Source organism: Oncorhynchus keta, chromosome 6 (genome assembly GCF_023373465.1).
Source record: "Oncorhynchus keta strain PuntledgeMale-10-30-2019 chromosome 6, Oket_V2, whole genome shotgun sequence".
In the NCBI taxonomy this organism is placed as follows: Eukaryota; Metazoa; Chordata; class Actinopteri; order Salmoniformes; family Salmonidae; genus Oncorhynchus; species Oncorhynchus keta.
Window position 1 is genome coordinate 3,771,214 of NC_068426.1, and position 17,935 is coordinate 3,789,148.

The 17,935-nt window shown below is 48.2% G+C and overlaps 1 long non-coding RNA gene across 29 annotated transcripts; it reads left to right on the plus strand.

Moving 5' to 3' along the window:
* The first annotated feature begins 5,520 nt into the window (after positions 1–5,520).
* Positions 5,521–16,859, plus strand: LOC127930618 (uncharacterized). Of its 29 annotated transcripts, none has more exons than XR_008138439.1 (8): positions 5,521–6,531; positions 6,707–6,816; positions 8,251–8,415; positions 9,514–9,568; positions 9,731–9,785; positions 11,187–11,351; positions 11,788–11,897; positions 15,607–16,859. It is a non-coding gene; the product is annotated as an uncharacterized LOC127930618 (long non-coding RNA). The 29 variants fall into 29 exon arrangements; XR_008138436.1 differs by lacking the exons at positions 9,514–9,568; positions 9,731–9,785 and adding exons at positions 6,598–6,652; positions 10,518–10,565 and having other exon boundaries at positions 5,593–6,531; positions 6,707–6,761; positions 8,306–8,532; XR_008138428.1 differs by lacking the exons at positions 8,251–8,415; positions 9,514–9,568; positions 9,731–9,785 and adding exons at positions 6,598–6,652; positions 8,860–9,086; positions 10,518–10,565 and having other exon boundaries at positions 5,593–6,531; positions 6,707–6,761.
* Positions 16,860–17,935: the final 1,076 nt, after the last annotated feature.

The window sequence follows — 17,935 nt, forward strand, 5'->3', positions numbered from 1 at the left end:
TATTCAACTCTGACCCTACGAGGTCCTGATTCCTGCTGGTTTTCTGTTCTACCTGATAATAATTGCACCCACCTGGTGTCCCAGGTTAGATGTGGAATTATGGGAGAAAAGCAGTGGAACTGGCTTCCAGGTCTCTACTGTATATAGTGCACACTACTTTAGACCTGATCCCTATGCACCCTGGTCTAAAGTAGTGCACTATATATAGGGAATAGGGTGCCATGAGGCTCTGGTCTAAAGTAGTGCCCTATATAGGGAATAGGGTGCCATTTTTATGGCACATATTTCTGTTTTTATTAACTGATGCAGTCATTCCAATGCATCTTAAATCTAATTTAAGGTTGAACTAGGTTTGTTTGGGAGGGGGTTGGTTTTTATTTTCCTAGTCCCTGTACTTTCCTATACTTTCCTAGTTCTTGTACTCTCCTAGTCCCTGTACTCTCCCAGTCCCTGTACTCTCCTAGTCCCTGTACTTTCCTATACTTTCCTAGTCCCTGTACTCTCCTAGTCCCTGTACTCTCCTAGTCCCTGTACTCTCCTAGTCCCTGTACTCTCCCAGTCCCTGTACTCTCCCAGTCCCTGTACTCTCCCAGTCCCTGTCCCTGTACTCTCCTAGTCCCTGTATTTTCCTAGTCCCTGTATTTTCCTAGTCCCTGTACTCTCCTAGTCCCTGTACTCTCCCCGTCCCTGTACTCTCCTAGTCCCTGTACTCTCCCAGTCCCTGTACTCTCCTAGTCCCTATACTCTCCTAGTCCCTGTACTCTCCTAGTTCCTGTCCCTGTACTCTCCTAGTCCCTGTACTCTCCCTAGTCCCTGTACTCTCCCAGTCCCTATACTCTCCCAGTCCCTGTACTCTCCTAGTCCCTGTATTCTCCTAGTCCCTGTACTCTCCTAGTCCCTGTACTCTCCTAGTCCCTGTATTCTCCTAGTCCCTGTACTCTCCTAGTCCCTATACTCTCCTAGTCCCTGTACTCTCCTAGTCCCTGTACTTTCCTGTATTTTCCTGTACTCTCCTAGCCCCTGTACTCTCCCTAGCCCCTGTACTCTCCCAGTCCCTGTACTCTCCGTCCCTGTACCCCTGTACTCTCCCAGTCCCTGTACTCTCCTAGTCCCTGTACTCTCCTAGTCCCTGTACTTCCCTGTACTCTCCTAGTCCCTGTACTCTCCTAGTCCCTGTACTCTCCTAGTCCCTGTACTCTCCCAGTCCCTATACTCTCCTAGTCCCTGTACTCTCCTAGTCCCTGTACTCTCCTAGTCCCTGTACTTCCCTGTACTCTCCTAGCCCCTGTACTCTCCTAGTCCCTGTACTCTCCCAGTCCCTGTACTCTCCCAGTCCCTGTACTCTCCCAGTCCCTGTACTCTCCTAGTCCCTGTACTCTCCTAGTCCCTGTACTCTCCCAGTCCCTGTACTCTCCTAGTCCCTGTACTCTCCTAGTCCCTGTACTTTCCTGTACTCTCCTAGCCCCTGTACTCTCCCAGTCCCTGTACTTTCCTATTCCCTGTACTTTCCTAGTCCCTGTACTCTTCCAGTCCCTCTACCCTTTCCTAGTCCCTGTACTCTCCTAGTCCCTGTACTCTCCTAGTCCCTGTACTCCTAGTCCCTGTACTCTCCCAGTCCCTGTACTTTCCCAGTTCCTGTATTTTCCTAGTCCCTGTACTCTCCTAGTCCCTGTACTCTCCCAGTCCCTGTACTCTCCCAGTCCCTGTACTTTCCCAGTCCCTGTACTCTCCTAGTCCCTGTACTCTCCTAGTCCCTGTACTCTCCTAGTCCCTGTACTTTCCTGTATTTTCCTAGTCCCTGTACTTTCCTAGTCCCTATACTTTCCTGTATTTTCCTGTACTCTCCTAGCCCCTGTACTCTCCTAGCCCCTGTACTCTCCTAGCCCCTGTACTTTCCCAGTCCCTGTACTCTCCTAGTCCCTGTATTTTCCTAGTCCCTGTACTCTCCTAGTCCCTGTACTCTCCCAGTCCCTGTACTCTCCTAGTCCCTGTACTCTCCTAGTCCCTATACTCTCCTAGTCCCTGTACTCTCCTAGTCCCTGTACTCTCCTAGTCCCTATACTCTCCTAGTCCCTGTACTCTCCTAGTCCCTGTACTCTCCTAGTCCCTGTACTCTCCTAGTCCCTGTACTCTCCTAGTCCCTGTATTTTCCCAGTCCCTGTACTCTCCTCCCTGTAGTCCCTGTACTCTCCTAGTCCCTGTACTCTCCTAGTCCCTGTACTCTCCTAGTCCCTGTACTCTCCTAGTCCCTGTACTCTCCCAGTCCCTAGTACTCTCCTATTCCCTGTACTCTCCTAGTCCCTGTACTTTCCTGTACTCTCATAGTCCCTGTACTCTCCTAGTCCCTGTACTCTCCCAGTCCCTGTACTCTCCCAGTCCCTGTACTCTCCTAGTCCCTGTACTCTCCCTGTAGTCCCTGTCCCTGTACTCTCCTAGCCCCTGTCCCTGTACTCTCCTAGTGACCTGTCCCTGTACTCTCCTAGTCCCTGTACTTTCCTAGTCCCTGTACTCTCCCAGTCCCTGTACTCTCCCAGTCCCTGTACTTTCCTAGTCCCTGTACTCTCCTAGCCCCTGTACTCTCCCAGTCCCTGTACTCTCCTAGTCCCTGTACTCTCCCAGTCCCTGTACTCTCCTAGTCCCTGTACTCTCCCAGTCCCTGTACTCTCCCAGTCCCTGTACTCTCCCAGTCCCTGTACTCTCCCAGTCCCTGTACTCTCCTAGTCCCTGTACTCTCCCATTCCCTGTACTCTCCTAGTCCCTGTACTCTCCTAGTCCCTGTACTTTCCTGTACTCTCCTAGCCCCTGTACTCTCCCTGTACTCTCCTAGTCCCTTCACTTTCCTAGTCCCTGTACTCTCCCAGTCCCTGTACTCTCCCAGTCCCTGTACTCTCCTAGTCCCTGTACTCTCCTAGTGCCTGTACTTTCCTGTACTCTCCTAGTCCCTGTACTCTCCTAGTCCCTGTACTCTCCCAGTCCCTGTACTCTCCTAGTCCCTGTACTTTCCTGTACTCTCCTAGCCCTGTACTCCCTCCTAGTCCCTGTACTCTCCCAGTCCCTGTACTCTCCTAGTCCCTGTACTTCCTAGTCCCTGTACTCCCTCCTAGTCCCTGTACTCTCCCAGTCCCTGTCCCTCTCCCAGTCCCTGTACTCTCCCAGTCCCTGTACTCTCCCAGTCCCTGTACTTTCCCAGTTCCTGTATTTTCCTAGTCCCTGTACTCTCCTAGTCCCTGTACTCTCCCAGTCCCTGTACTCTCCCAGTCCCTGTACTTTCCCAGTCCCTGTACTCTCCTAGTCCCTGTACTCTCCTAGTCCCTGTACTTTCCTGTACTCTCCTAGCCCCTGTACTCTCCTAGTCCCTTACTTTCCTAGTCCCTGTACTCTCCCAGTCCCTGTACTCTCCCAGTCCCTGTACTCTCCTAGTCCCTGTACTCTCCTAGTGCCTGTACTTTCCTGTACTCTCCTAGTCCCTGTACTCTCCTAGTCCCTGTACTCTCCCAGTCCCTGTACTCTCCTCCCTGTAGTCCCTGTACTTTCCCTGTACTCTCCTAGCCCCTGTACTCTCCTAGTCCCTGTACTCTCCCAGTCCCTGTACTCTCCTAGTCCCTGTACTTTCCTAGTCCCTGTACTCTCCCTAGTCCCTGTACTCTCCCAGTCCCTGTACTCTCCCAGTCCCTGTACTCTCCCAGTCCCTGTACTCTCCCAGTCCCTGTACTTTCCCAGTTCCTGTATTTTCCTAGTCCCTGTACTCTCCTAGTCCCTGTACTCTCCCAGTCCCTGTACTCTCCCAGTCCCTGTACTTTCCCAGTCCCTGTACTCTCCTAGTCCCTGTACTCTCCTAGTCCCTGTACTCTCCTAGTCCCTGTACTTTCCTGTACTCTCCTAGCCCCTGTACTCTCCCAGTCCCTGTACTCTCCCAGTCCCTGTACTCTCCTAGTCCCTGTACTCTCCCAGTCCCTGTACTCTCCCAGTCCCTGTACTTTCCTGTACTCTCCCAGTCCCTGTACTCTCCTAGTCCCTGTACTCTCCTAGTCCCTGTACTCTCCTAGTCCCTGTACTTTCCTGTATTTTCCTAGTCCCTGTACTTTCCTAGTCCCTATACTTTCCTGTATTTTCCTGTACTCTCCTAGCCCCTGTACTCTCCTAGCCCCTGTACTTTCCCAGTCCCTGTACTCTCCTAGTCCCTGTATTTTCCTAGTCCCTGTACTCTCCTAGTCCCTGTACTCTCCCAGTCCCTGTACTCTCCTAGTCCCTGTACTCTCCTAGTCCCTGTACTCTCCTGGTCCCTGTCCCTGTACTCTCCTAGTCCCTGTACTTTCCTAGTCCCTGTACTCTCCTAGTCCCTGTACTCTCCTAGTCCCTGTACTCTCCTTGTCCCTGTACTCTCCTAGTCCCTGTACTCTCCTAGTCCCTGTACTCTCCTAGTCCCTGTACTCTCCTAGTCCCTGTACTCTCCTAGTCCCTGTACTCTCCTAGTCCCTGTACTCTCCTAGTCCCTGTACTCTCCTAGTCCCTGTACTCTCCTAGTCCCTGTACTCTCCTAGTCCCTGTACTTTCCTGTACTCTCCTAGTCCCTGTACTCTCCTAGTCCCTGTACTCTCCCAGTCCCTGTACTCTCCTAGTCCCTGTACTTTCCTGTACTCTCCTAGCCCCTGTACTCTCCTAGTCCCTGTACTCTCCCAGTCCCTGTACTCTCCCAGTCCCTGTACTCTCCTAGTCCCTGTACTCTCCTAGTCCCTGTACTCTCCTAGTGCCTGTACTTTCCTGTACTCTCCTAGTCCCTGTACTCTCCTAGTCCCTGTACTCTCCCAGTCCCTGTACTCTCCTAGTCCCTGTACTTTCCCTGTACTCTCCTAGCCCCTGTACTCTCCTAGTCCCTGTACTCTCCCAGTCCCTGTACTCTCCTAGTCCCTGTACTCTCCCAGTCCCTGTACTCTCCCAGTCCCTGTACTCTCCCAGTCCCTGTACTCTCCCAGTCCCTGTACTCTCCCAGTCCCTGTACTCTCCCAGTCCCTGTACTCTCCCAGTCCCTGTACTTTCCCAGTCCCTGTATTTTCCTAGTCCCTGTACTTTCCTAGTCCCTGTACTTTCCTAGTCCCTGTACTCTCCCAGTCCCTGTACTCTCCCAGTCCCTGTACTCTCCCAGTCCCTGTACTCTCCTAGTCCCTGTACTCTCCCAGTCCCTGTACTCTCCCAGTCCCTGTACTCTCCCAGTCCCTGTACTTTCCCAGTTCCTGTATTTTCCTAGTCCCTGTACTCTCCTAGTCCCTGTACTCTCCCAGTCCCTGTACTCTCCCAGTCCCTGTACTTTCCCAGTTCCTGCATTTTCCCAGTCCCTGTACTCTCCTAGTCCCTGTACTCTCCCAGTCCCTGTACTCTCCCAGTCCCTGTACTTTCCCAGTTCCTGTACTCTCCTAGTCCCTGTACTCTCCTAGTCCCTGTACTCTCCTAGTCCCTGTACTCTCCCAGTCCCTATACTCTCCTAGTCCCTGTACTCTCCTAGTCCCTGTCCCTGTACTTTCCTGTACTCTCCTAGCCCCTGTACTCTCATAGCCCCTGTACTCTCCTAGTCCCTGTACTTTCCTGTACTCTCCTAGCCCCTGTACTCTCCTAGTCCCTGTACTCTCCTAGTCCCTGTACTCTCCTAGTCCCTGTACTTTCCTGTACTCTCCTAGCCCCTGTACTCTCCTAGTCCCTGTACTCTCCTAGTCCCTGTACTCTCCCAGTCCCTGTACTCTCCCAGTCCCTGTACTCTCCTAGTCCCTGTACTCTCCCAGTCCCTGTACTCTCCTAGTCCCTGTACTCTCCTAGTCCCTGTACTCTCCTAGTCCCTGTACTCTCCTAGTCCCTGTACTCTCCCAGTCCCTGTACTCTCCCAGTCCCTGTACTCTCCCAGTCCCTGTACTCTCCTAGTCCCTGTACTCTCCTAGTCCCTGTACTCTCCTAGTCCCTGTACTCTCCTAGTCCCTGTACTCTCCCAGTCCCTGTACTCTCCTAGTCCCTGTACTCTCCTAGTCCCTGTACTCTCCTAGTCCCTGTACTCTCCCAGTCCCTGTACTCTCCTAGTCCCTGTACTCTCCTAGTCCCTGTACTCTCCTAGTCCCTGTACTCTCCCAGTCCCTGTACTCTCCTAGTCCCTGTACTCTCCTAGTCCCTGTACTTTCCTGTACTCTCCTAGTCCCTGTACTCTCCTAGTCCCTGTACTTTCCCAGTCCCTGTACTCTCCCAGTCCCTGTACTCTCCCAGTCCCTGTACTCTCCTAGTCCCTGTACTTTCCTAGTCCCTGTACTCTCCCAGTCCCTGTACTTTCCTTGTCATTATCCGTATCATTGCAGAAGGTAAATTAGCAAATTGATTGTTGTATTTTTAATTACGTACAATTACTCCGATTCCTAGAACACCTTGTGAAGGGAAAGTCATAATGGTTTAAGGTAGCCTCCCTGTGCACAGAAGGGTATGGGTCTATGTAGTATTAGCAGGTTTAAGGTAGCCTCCCTGTGCACAGAAGGGTATGGGTCTATGTAGTATTAGCAGGTTTAAGGTAGCCTCCCTGTGCACAGAAGGGTATGGGTCTATGTAGTATTAGCAGGTTTAAGGTAGGTTTAAGGTAGCCTCCCTGTGCACAGAAGGGTATGGTTCTATGTAGTATTAGCAGGTTTAAGGTAGCCTCCTGTGCACAGAAGGGTATGGGTCTATGTAGTATTAGCAGGTTTAAGGTAGCCTCCCTGTGCACAGAAGGGTATGGTTCTATGTAGTATTAGCAGGTTTAAGGTAGCCTCCCTGTGCACAGAAGGGTATGGGTCTATGTAGTATTAGCAGGTTTAAGGTAGCCTCCTGTGCACAGAAGGGTATGGGTCTATGTAGTATTAGCAGGTTTAAGGTAGCCTCCTGTGCACAGAAGGGTATGGGTCTATGTAGTATTAGCAGGTTTAAGGTAGCCTCCCTGTGCACAGAAGGGTATGGGTCTATGTAGTATTAGCAGGTTTAAGGTAGCCTCCTGTGCACAGAAGGGTATGGGTCTATGTAGTATTAGCAGGTTTAAGGTAGCCTCCCTGTGCACAGAAGGGTATGGGTCTATGTAGTATTAGCAGGTTTAAGGTAGCCTCCTGTGCACAGAAGGGTATGGGTCTATGTAGTATTAGCAGGTTTAAGGTAGCCTCCCTGTGCACAGAAGGGTATGGGTCTATGTAGTATTAGCAGGTTTAAGGTAGCCTCCTGTGCACAGGTTTAAGGGTATGGGTCTATGTAGTATTAGCAGGTTTAAGGTAGCCTCCTGTGCACAGAAGGGTATGGGTCTATGTAGTATTAGCAGGTTTAAGGTAGCCTCCTGTGCACAGAAGGGTATGGGTCTATGTAGTATTAGCAGGTTTAAGGTAGCCTCCCTGTGCACAGAAGGGTATGGGTCTATGTAGTATTAGCAGGTTTAAGGTAGCCTCCCTGTGCACAGAAGGGTATGGGTCTATGTAGTATTAGCAGGTTTAAGGTAGCCTCCCACAGAAGGGTGTCTATGCACAGAAGGGTATGGGTCTATGTAGTATTAGCAGGTTTAAGGTAGCCTCCCTGTGCACAGAAGGGTATGGGTCTATGTAGTATTAGCAGGTTTAAGGTAGCCTCCTGTGCACAGAAGGGTATGGGTCTATGTAGTATTAGCAGGTTTAAGGTAGCCTCCCTGTGCACAGAAGGGTATGGGTCTATGTAGTATTAGCAGGTTTAAGGTAGCCTCCTGTGCACAGAAGGGTATGGGTCTATGTAGTATTAGCAGGTTTAAGGTAGCCTCCCTGTGCACAGAAGGGTATGGGTCTATGTAGTATTAGCAGGTTTAAGGTAGCCTCCTGTGCACAGAAGGGTATGGGTCTATGTAGTATTAGCAGGTTTAAGGTAGCCTCCTGTGCACAGAAGGGTATGGGTCTATGTAGTATTAGCAGGTTTAAGGTAGCCTCCCTGTGCACAGAAGGGTATGGGTCTATGTAGTATTAGCAGGTTTAAGGTAGCCTCCCTGTGCACAGAAGGGTATGGGTCTATGTAGTATTAGCAGGTTTAAGGTAGCCTCCTGTGCACAGAAGGGTATGGGTCTATGTAGTATTAGCAGGTTTAAGGTAGCCTCCCTGTGCACAGAAGGGTATGGGTCTATGTAGTATTAGCAGGTTTAAGGTAGCCTCCCTGTGCACAGAAGGGTATGGGTCTATGTAGTATTAGCAGGTTTAAGGTAGCCTCCTGTGCACAGAAGGGTATGGGTCTATGTAGTATTAGCAGGTTTAAGGTAGCCTCCCTGTGCACAGAAGGGTATGGGTCTATGTAGTATTAGCAGGTTTAAGGTAGCCTCCCTGTGCACAGAAGGGTATGGGTCTATGTAGTATTAGCAGGTTTAAGGTAGCCTCCCTGTGCACAGAAGGGTATGGGTCTATGTAGTATTAGCAGGTTTAAGGTAGCCTCCCTGTGCACAGAAGGGTATGGGTCTATGTAGTATTAGCAGGTTTAAGGTAGCCTCCCTGTGCACAGAAGGGTATGGGTCTATGTAGTATTAGCAGGTTTAAGGTAGCCTCCTGTGCACAGATTAGGGTTTAAGGTGGGTCTATGTAGTATTAGCAGGTTTAAGGTAGCCTCCCTGTGCACAGAAGGGTATGGGTCTATGTAGTATTAGCAGGTTTAAGGTAGCCTCCTGTGCACAGAAGGGTATGGGTCTATGTAGTATTAGCAGGTTTAAGGTAGCCTCCCTGTGCACAGAAGGGTATGGGTCTATGTAGTATTAGCAGGTTTAAGGTAGCCTCCCTGTGCACAGAAGGGTATGGGTCTATGTAGTATTAGCAGGTTTAAGGTAGCCTCCTGTGCACAGAAGGGTATGGGTCTATGTAGTATTAGCAGGTTTAAGGTAGCCTCCCTGTGCACAGAAGGGTATGGGTCTATGTAGTATTAGCAGGTTTAAGGTAGCCTCCCTGTGCACAGAAGGGTATGGGTCTATGTAGTATTAGCAGGTTTAAGGTAGCCTCCCTGTGCACAGAAGGGTATGGGTCTATGTAGTATTAGCAGGTTTAAGGTAGCCTCCCTGTGCACAGAAGGGTATGGGTCTATGTAGTATTAGCAGGTTTAAGGTAGCCTCCTGTGCACAGAAGGGTATGGGTCTATGTAGTATTAGCAGGTTTAAGGTAGCCTCCCTGTGCACAGAAGGGTATGGGTCTATGTAGTATTAGCAGGTTTAAGGTAGCCTCCTGTGCACAGAAGGGTATGGGTCTATGTAGTATTAGCAGGTTTAAGGTAGCCTCCTGTGCACAGAAGGGTATGGGTCTATGTAGTATTAGCAGGTTTAAGGTAGCCTCCCTGTGCACAGAAGGGTATGGGTCTATGTAGTATTAGCAGGTTTAAGGTAGCCTCCTGTGCACAGAAGGGTATGGGTCTATGTAGTATTAGCAGGTTTAAGGTAGCCTCCTGTGCACAGAAGGGTATGGGTCTATGTAGTATTAGCAGGTTTAAGGTAGCCTCCTGTGCACAGAAGGGTATGGGTCTATGCAGTATTAGCAGGTTTAAGGTAGCCTCCCTGTGCACAGAAGGGTATGGGTCTATGCAGTATTAGCAGGTTTAAGGTAGCCTCCTGTGCACAGAAGGGTATGGGTCTATGTAGTATTAGCAGGTTTAAGGTAGCCTCCTGTGCACAGAAGGGTATGGGTCTATGCAGTATTAGCAGGTTTAAGGTAGCCTCCTGTGCACAGAAGGGTATGGGTCTATGCAGTATTAGCAGGTTTAAGGTAGCCTCCCTGTGCACAGAAGGGTATGGGTCTATGTAGTATTAGCAGGTTTAAGGTAGCCTCCTGTGCACAGAAGGGTATGGGTCTATGTAGTATTAGCAGGTTTAAGGTAGCCTCCCTGTGCACAGAAGGGTATGGGTCTATGTAGTATTAGCAGGTTTAAGGTAGCCTCCTGTGCACAGAAGGGTATGGGTCTATGTAGTATTAGCAGGTTTAAGGTAGCCTCCCTGTGCACAGAAGGGTATGGGTCTATGTAGTATTAGCAGGTTTAAGGTAGCCTCCCCTGTGCACAGAAGGGTATGGGTCTATGTAGTATTAGCAGGTTTAAGGTAGCCTCCCTGTGCACAGAAGGGTATGGGTCTATGTAGTATTAGCAGGTTTAAGGTAGCCTCCTGTGCACAGAAGGGTATGGGTCTATGTAGTATTAGCAGGTTTAAGGTAGCCTCCCTGTGCACAGAAGGGTATGGGTCTATGTAGTATTAGCAGGTTTAAGGTAGCCTCCTGTGCACAGAAGGGTATGGGTCTATGTAGTATTAGCAGGTTTAAGGTAGCCTCCCTGTGCACAGAAGGGTATGGGTCTATGTAGTATTAGCAGGTTTAAGGTAGCCTCCCTGTGCACAGAAGGGTATGGGTCTATGTAGTATTAGCAGGTTTAAGGTAGCCTCCTGTGCACAGAAGGGTATGGGTCTATGTAGTATTAGCAGGTTTAAGGTAGCCTCCCTGTGCACAGAAGGGTATGGGTCTATGTAGTATTAGAAGGGTATGGGTCTAGGTTTTAAGGTAGCCTCCCTGTGCACAGAAGGGTATGGGTCTATGTAGTATTAGCAGGTTTAAGGTAGCCTCCCTGTGCACAGAAGGGTATGGGTCTATGTAGTATTAGCAGGTTTAAGGTAGCCTCCTGTGCACAGAAGGGTATGGGTCTATGTAGTATTAGCAGGTTTAAGGTAGCCTCCTGTGCACAGAAGGGTATGGGTCTATGTAGTATTAGCAGGTTTAAGGTAGCCTCCTGTGCACAGAAGGGTATGGGTCTATGTAGTATTAGCAGGTTTAAGGTAGCCTCCTGTGCACAGAAGGGTATGGGTCTATGTAGTATTAGCAGGTTTAAGGTAGCCTCCCTGTGCACAGAAGGGTATGGGTCTATGTAGTATTAGCAGGTTTAAGGTAGCCTCCTGTGCACAGAAGGGTATGGTATCTTTATGTCCCTGTGCAGTATTCCCTGTACTATTAGCAGGTTTAAGGTAGCCTCCCTGTGCACAGAAGGGTATGGGTCTATGTAGTATTAGCAGGTTTAAGGTAGCCTCCTGTGCACAGAAGGGTATGGTTCTATGTAGTATTAGCAGGTTTAAGGTAGCCTCCCTGTGCACAGAAGGGTATGGGTCTATGTAGTATTAGCAGGTTTAAGGTAGCCTCCTGTGCACAGAAGGGTATGGGTCTATGTAGTATTAGCAGGTTTAAGGTAGCCTCCCTGTGCACAGAAGGGTATGGGTCTATGTAGTATTAGCAGGTTTAAGGTAGCCTCCCTGTGCACAGAAGGGTATGGGTCTATGTAGTATTAGCAGGTTTAAGGTAGCCTCCCTGTGCACAGAAGGGTATGGGTCTATGTAGTATTAGCAGGTTTAAGGTTTAGCCTCCTGTGCACAGAAGGGTATGGGTCTATGTAGTATTAGCAGGTTTAAGGTAGCCTCCCTGTGCACAGAAGGGTATGGGTCTATGTAGTATTAGCAGGTTTAAGGTAGCCTCCCTGTGCACAGAAGGGTATGGGTCTATGTAGTATTAGCAGGTTTAAGGTAGCCTCCTGTGCACAGAAGGGTATGGGTCTATGTAGTATTAGCAGGTTTAAGGTAGCCTCCTGTGCACAGAAGGGTATGGGTCTATGTAGTATTAGCAGGTTTAAGGTAGCCTCCTGTGCACAGAAGGGTATGGGTCTATGTAGTATTAGCAGGTTTAAGGTAGCCTCCTGTGCACAGAAGGGTATGGGTCTATGCAGTATTAGCAGGTTTAAGGTAGCCTCCTGTGCACAGAAGGGTATGGGTCTATGTAGTATTAGCAGGTTTAAGGTAGCCTCCCTGTGCACAGAAGGGTATGGGTCTATGCAGTATTAGCAGGTTTAAGGTAGCCTCCCTGTGCACAGAAGGGTATGGGTCTATGCAGTATTAGCAGGTTTAAGGTAGCCTCCCTGTGCACAGAAGGGTATGGGTCTATGCAGTATTAGCAGGTTTAAGGTAGCCTCCCTGTGCACAGAAGGGTATGGGTCTATGCAGTATTAGCAGGTTTAAGGTAGCCTCCCTGTGCACAGAAGGGTATGGGTCTATGTAGTATTAGCAGGTTTAAGGTAGCCTCCCTGTGCACAGAAGGGTATGGGTCTATGTAGTATTAGCAGGTTTAAGGTAGCCTCCCTGTGCACAGAAGGGTATGGGTCTATGTAGTATTAGCAGGTTTAAGGTAGCCTCCTGTGCACAGAAGGGTATGGGTCTATGTAGTATTAGCAGGTTTAAGGTAGCCTCCCTGTGCACAGAAGGGTATGGGTCTATGTAGTATTAGCAGGTTTAAGGTAGCCTCCTGTGCACAGAAGGGTATGGGTCTATGTAGTATTAGCAGGTTTAAGGTAGCCTCCCTGTGCACAGAAGGGTATGGGTCTATGTTTAGTATTAGCAGGTTTAAGGTAGCCTCCTGTGCACAGAAGGGTATGGGTCTATGTAGTATTAGCAGGTTTAAGGTAGCCTCCTGTGCACAGAAGGGTATGGGTCTATGTAGTATTAGCAGGTTTAAGGTAGCCTCCCTGTGCACAGAAGGGTATGGGTCTATGTAGTATTAGCAGGTTTAAGGTAGCCTCCCTGTGCACAGAAGGGTATGGGTCTATGTAGTATTAGCAGGTTTAAGGTAGCCTCCCTGTGCACAGAAGGGTATGGGTCTATGTAGTATTAGCAGGTTTAAGGTAGCCTCCCTGTGCACAGAAGGGTATGGGTCTATGTAGTATTAGCAGGTTTAAGGTAGCCTCCCTGTGCACAGAAGGGTATGGGTCTATGTAGTATTAGCAGGTTTAAGGTAGCCTCCCTGTGCACAGAAGGGTATGGGTCTATGTAGTATTAGCAGGTTTAAGGTAGCCTCCTGTGCACAGAAGGGTATGGGTCTATGTAGTATTAGCAGGTTTAAGGTAGCCTCCTGTGCACAGAAGGGTATGGGTCTATGTAGTATTAGCAGGTTTAAGGTAGCCTCCTGTGCACAGAAGGGTATGGGTCTATGTAGTATTAGCAGGTTTAAGGTAGCCTCCCTGTGCACAGAAGGGTATGGGTCTATGTAGTATTAGCAGGTTTAAGGTAGCCTCCCTGTGCACAGAAGGGTATGGGTCTATGTAGTATTAGCAGGTTTAAGGTAGCCTCCTGTGCACAGAAGGGTATGGGTCTATGTAGTATTAGCAGGTTTAAGGTAGCCTCCCTGTGCACAGAAGGGTATGGGTCTATGTAGTATTAGCAGGTTTAAGGTAGCCTCCTGTGCACAGAAGGGTATGGGTCTATGTAGTATTAGCAGGTTTAAGGTAGCCTCCTGTGCACAGAAGGGTATGGGTCTATGTAGTATTAGCAGGTTTAAGGTAGCCTCCTGTGCACAGAAGGGTATGGGTCTATGTAGTATTAGCAGGTTTAAGGTAGCCTCCCTGTGCACAGAAGGGTATGGGTCTATGTAGTATTAGCAGGTTTAAGGTAGCCTCCTGTGCACAGAAGGGTATGGGTCTATGTAGTATTAGCAGGTTTAAGGTAGCCTCCCTGTGCACAGAAGGGTATGGGTCTATGTAGTATTAGCAGGTTTAAGGTAGCCTCCCTGTGCACAGAAGGGTATGGGTCTATGTAGTATTAGCAGGTTTAAGGTAGCCTCCCTGTGCACAGAAGGGTATGGGTCTATGTAGTATTAGCAGGTTTAAGGTAGCCTCCCTGTGCACAGAAGGGTATGGGTCTATGTAGTATTAGCAGGTTTAAGGTAGCCTCCCTGTGCACAGAAGGGTATGGGTCTATGTAGTATTAGCAGGTTTAAGGTAGCCTCCTGTGCACAGAAGGGTATGGGTCTATGTAGTATTAGCAGGTTTAAGGTAGCCTCCTGTGCACAGAAGGGTATGGGTCTATGTAGTATTAGCAGGTTTAAGGTAGCCTCCTGTGCACAGAAGGGTATGGGTCTATGTAGTATTAGCAGGTTTAAGGTAGCCTCCTGTGCACAGAAGGGTATGGGTCTATGTAGTATTAGCAGGTTTAAGGTAGCCTCCTGTGCACAGAAGGGTATGGGTCTATGTAGTATTAGCAGGTTTAAGGTAGCCTCCTGTGCACAGAAGGGTATGGGTCTATGTAGTATTAGCAGGTTTAAGGTAGCCTCCCTGTGCACAGAAGGGTATGGGTCTATGTAGTATTAGCAGGTTTAAGGTAGCCTCCCTGTGCACAGAAGGGTATGGGTCTATGTAGTATTAGCAGGTTTAAGGTAGCCTCCTGTGCACAGAAGGGTATGGGTCTATGTAGTATTAGCAGGTTTAAGGTAGCCTCCTGTGCACAGAAGGGTATGGGTCTATGTAGTATTAGCAGGTTTAAGGTAGCCTCCCTGTGCACAGAAGGGTATGGGTCTATGTAGTATTAGCAGGTTTAAGGTAGCCTCCTGTGCACAGAAGGGTATGGGTCTATGTAGTATTAGCAGGTTTAAGGTAGCCTCCCTGTGCACAGAAGGGTATGGGTCTATGTAGTATTAGCAGGTTTAAGGTAGCCTCCCTGTGCACAGAAGGGTATGGGTCTATGTAGTATTAGCAGGTTTAAGGTAGCCTCCCTGTGCACAGAAGGGTATGGGTCTATGTAGTATTAGCAGGTTTAAGGTAGCCTCCCTGTGCACAGAAGGGTATGGGTCTATGTAGTATTAGCAGGTTTAAGGTAGCCTCCCTGTGCACAGAAGGGTATGGGTCTATGTAGTATTAGCAGGTTTAAGGTAGCCTCCTGTGCACAGAAGGGTATGGGTCTATGTAGTATTAGCAGGTTTAAGGTAGCCTCCTGTGCACAGAAGGGTATGGGTCTATGTAGTATTAGCAGGTTTAAGGTAGCCTCCTGTGCACAGAAGGGTATGGGTCTATGTAGTATTAGCAGGTTTAAGGTAGCCTCCCTGTGCACAGAAGGGTATGGGTCTATGTAGTATTAGCAGGTTTAAGGTAGCCTCCTGTGCACAGAAGGGTATGGGTCTATGTAGTATTAGCAGGTTTAAGGTAGCCTCCTGTGCACAGAAGGGTATGGGTCTATGTAGTATTAGCAGGTTTAAGGTAGCCTCCCTGTGCACAGAAGGGTATGGGTCTATGTAGTATTAGCAGGTTTAAGGTAGCCTCCCTGTGCACAGAAGGGTATGGGTCTATGTAGTATTAGCAGGTTTAAGGTAGCCTCCTGTGCACAGAAGGGTATGGGTCTATGTAGTATTAGCAGGTTTAAGGTAGCCTCCTGTGCACAGAAGGGTATGGGTCTATGTAGTATTAGCAGGTTTAAGGTAGCCTCCTGTGCACAGAAGGGTATGGGTCTATGTAGTATTAGCAGGTTTAAGGTAGCCTCCCTGTGCACAGAAGGGTATGGGTCTATGTAGTATTAGCAGGTTTAAGGTAGCCTCCTGTGCACAGAAGGGTATGGGTCTATGTAGTATTAGCAGGTTTAAGGTAGCCTCCTGTGCACAGAAGGGTATGGGTCTATGTAGTATTAGCAGGTTTAAGGTAGCCTCCCTGTGCACAGAAGGGTATGGGTCTATGTAGTATTAGCAGGTTTAAGGTAGCCTCCTGTGCACAGAAGGGTATGGGTCTATGTAGTATTAGCAGGTTTAAGGTAGCCTCCTGTGCACAGAAGGGTATGGTTCTATGTAGTATTAGCAGGTTTAAGGTAGCCTCCCTGTGCACAGAAGGGTATGGGTCTATGTAGTATTAGCAGGTTTAAGGTAGCCTCCCTGTGCACAGAAGGGTATGGGTCTATGTAGTATTAGCAGGTTTAAGGTAGCCTCCCTGTGCACAGAAGGGTATGGTTCTATGTAGTATTAGCAGGTTTAAGGTAGCCTCCCTGTGCACAGAAGGGTATGGGTCTATGTAGTATTAGCAGGTTTAAGGTAGCCTCCCTGTGCACAGAAGGGTATGGGTCTATGTAGTATTAGCAGGTTTAAGGTAGCCTCCCTGTGCACAGAAGGGTATGGGTCTATGTAGTATTAGCAGGTTTAAGGTAGCCTCCCTGTGCACAGAAGGGTATGGGTCTATGTAGTATTAGCAGGTTTAAGGTAGCCTCCCTGTGCACAGAAGGGTATGGGTCTATGTAGTATTAGCAGGTTTAAGGTAGCCTCCCTGTGCACAGAAGGGTATGGGTCTATGTAGTATTAGCAGGTTTAAGGTAGCCTCCCTGTGCACAGAAGGGTCTATGCGTCACGTGTTTGTTTCACCTTATAACAAACAACCTGTTCAGCACTTCCTCAATGTTTTCTCACAGAAACACAACATGATAGGCTTGTAATAGACGCTCAAGGAAATACACGTTCTGTCTGGCCTGTGTAATGCATTTTGTCTGGCCTGTGCAATGCATTCTGTCTGGCCTGTGTAATGACTCGTCAGCCCTCCCGGTGAGCCAAACTGGTTGAAAAGACCACCAGGCTGGTCCCAGATCTGTTTGCGCTGTCTTGCCAACTCCATTGCTGTCATTGTCAATGACGGCACAAACAGATGTCTCTCAGGCCGATGACGTTGTTGAGTTGAACCGAATGCTGGTTGACACCTCCACTTCACTGCTACACAATAGTTTACTTCCACTTCCATTGATTTTAAGCGCATTGATCAATAACTCCGAGATGATCAATTGATCGTGTAAAAACCAGCGTAGTCAAACGGATGTAAAGGACAGTATTGGGGAAATACTACTTTAGGTACAAATGTTTTAAAACTTTTAATTTGAGCCATTGATTGTGTGCTGTTGATTTTTATGTTTTATATAATTGGAGAATGCCACAAATGTTTGTAATTGTAACAACAACACAAAGTTGTATTTAAAAATATAGATGTGTCTACAATGTCTGACAGACTTTAAGAAAGTCTGTCATTTTTCATCTGTTGTTTTTTTTGGACAACTAAACATGATTGGCTGGATTGCAGTATTTGCTTTCATTGGTTTTGCTTTATGAGAAACTGGCATGTAATGTATATAGTAACCACCAGGGGTCACTCTTGGTTTAGGATAAAGCCTCACACAGCCATTTCCTACCCAGTACCCACCAGATATAAACCCAGCCATATTTAGTCAGAGATACTCTATATAATGACAAGATGGTCTCGTCTCTATCCTAACAATGTGGATCGTTGTCCACAAACTCTGGAATGGTTTAGGATAACGCCTCATACAGCCATTTACTACCCAGTACCCGCCAGATATAAACCCAGCCATATTTAGTCAGAGATACTCTATATAATGACAAGATGATCTAGTCTCTATCCTAACAATGTGAACTTTCCTGCCTAGTCCTTGTTTTGGATTGGTGGATACCCTTATTTGAATACCTCTTTGAATATTTGATATGGGTTGTTATCGTCAACCACCTGACTTCCTATAAGAAGGTATTTCACATTCATTGAGAAGAGAAGTGAGAACCAACTGCAACTTCTTGGAAAGGTAAGTCAGTCGTTTTAATAGCTAAATATAGGTTGTCATTTTTTGACTTGTCAATATTATTTTTTCCAGATGAAGTAGCTATTGTCGCTTTGATAGCTGACTGTTGTCAGAGAGGAAGGGTTGTTGAGGAATGATAAGCTAATTAGCATATTCCCCAATGCACAATAAATAAAAATATATATCTGGAGTTAAAGCTTGTACGCTTTAGGATGTTTCATTTACTGATACAATGTTTTTATCTTTTGACCAAACAACCGCGGCTACACTAAAGCAAAATGTTTCTCAACAGCTCCCATAACAAATGAAGTACACTTTGTAGCGCATAGTGTGTCATTTGGGGGGGACACCATGTCTAGACTGGGCATGACCACAGACTGCATTGGGGTTTGGTTTGATGTCTGAACTGAACTGGGATGTGCAGGAGAGGCAGCTCCCATAAGAACAGTGTTAATTTGACACGCAGTCCCTCTCCTCCTTGCTCCCCACCTCTTCTCTCCCATCCTCTCCTCTCCCCCTTCTCTCCCATCCTCTCCTCCCTATCTCCCCTCTTGTCTCTCCCCT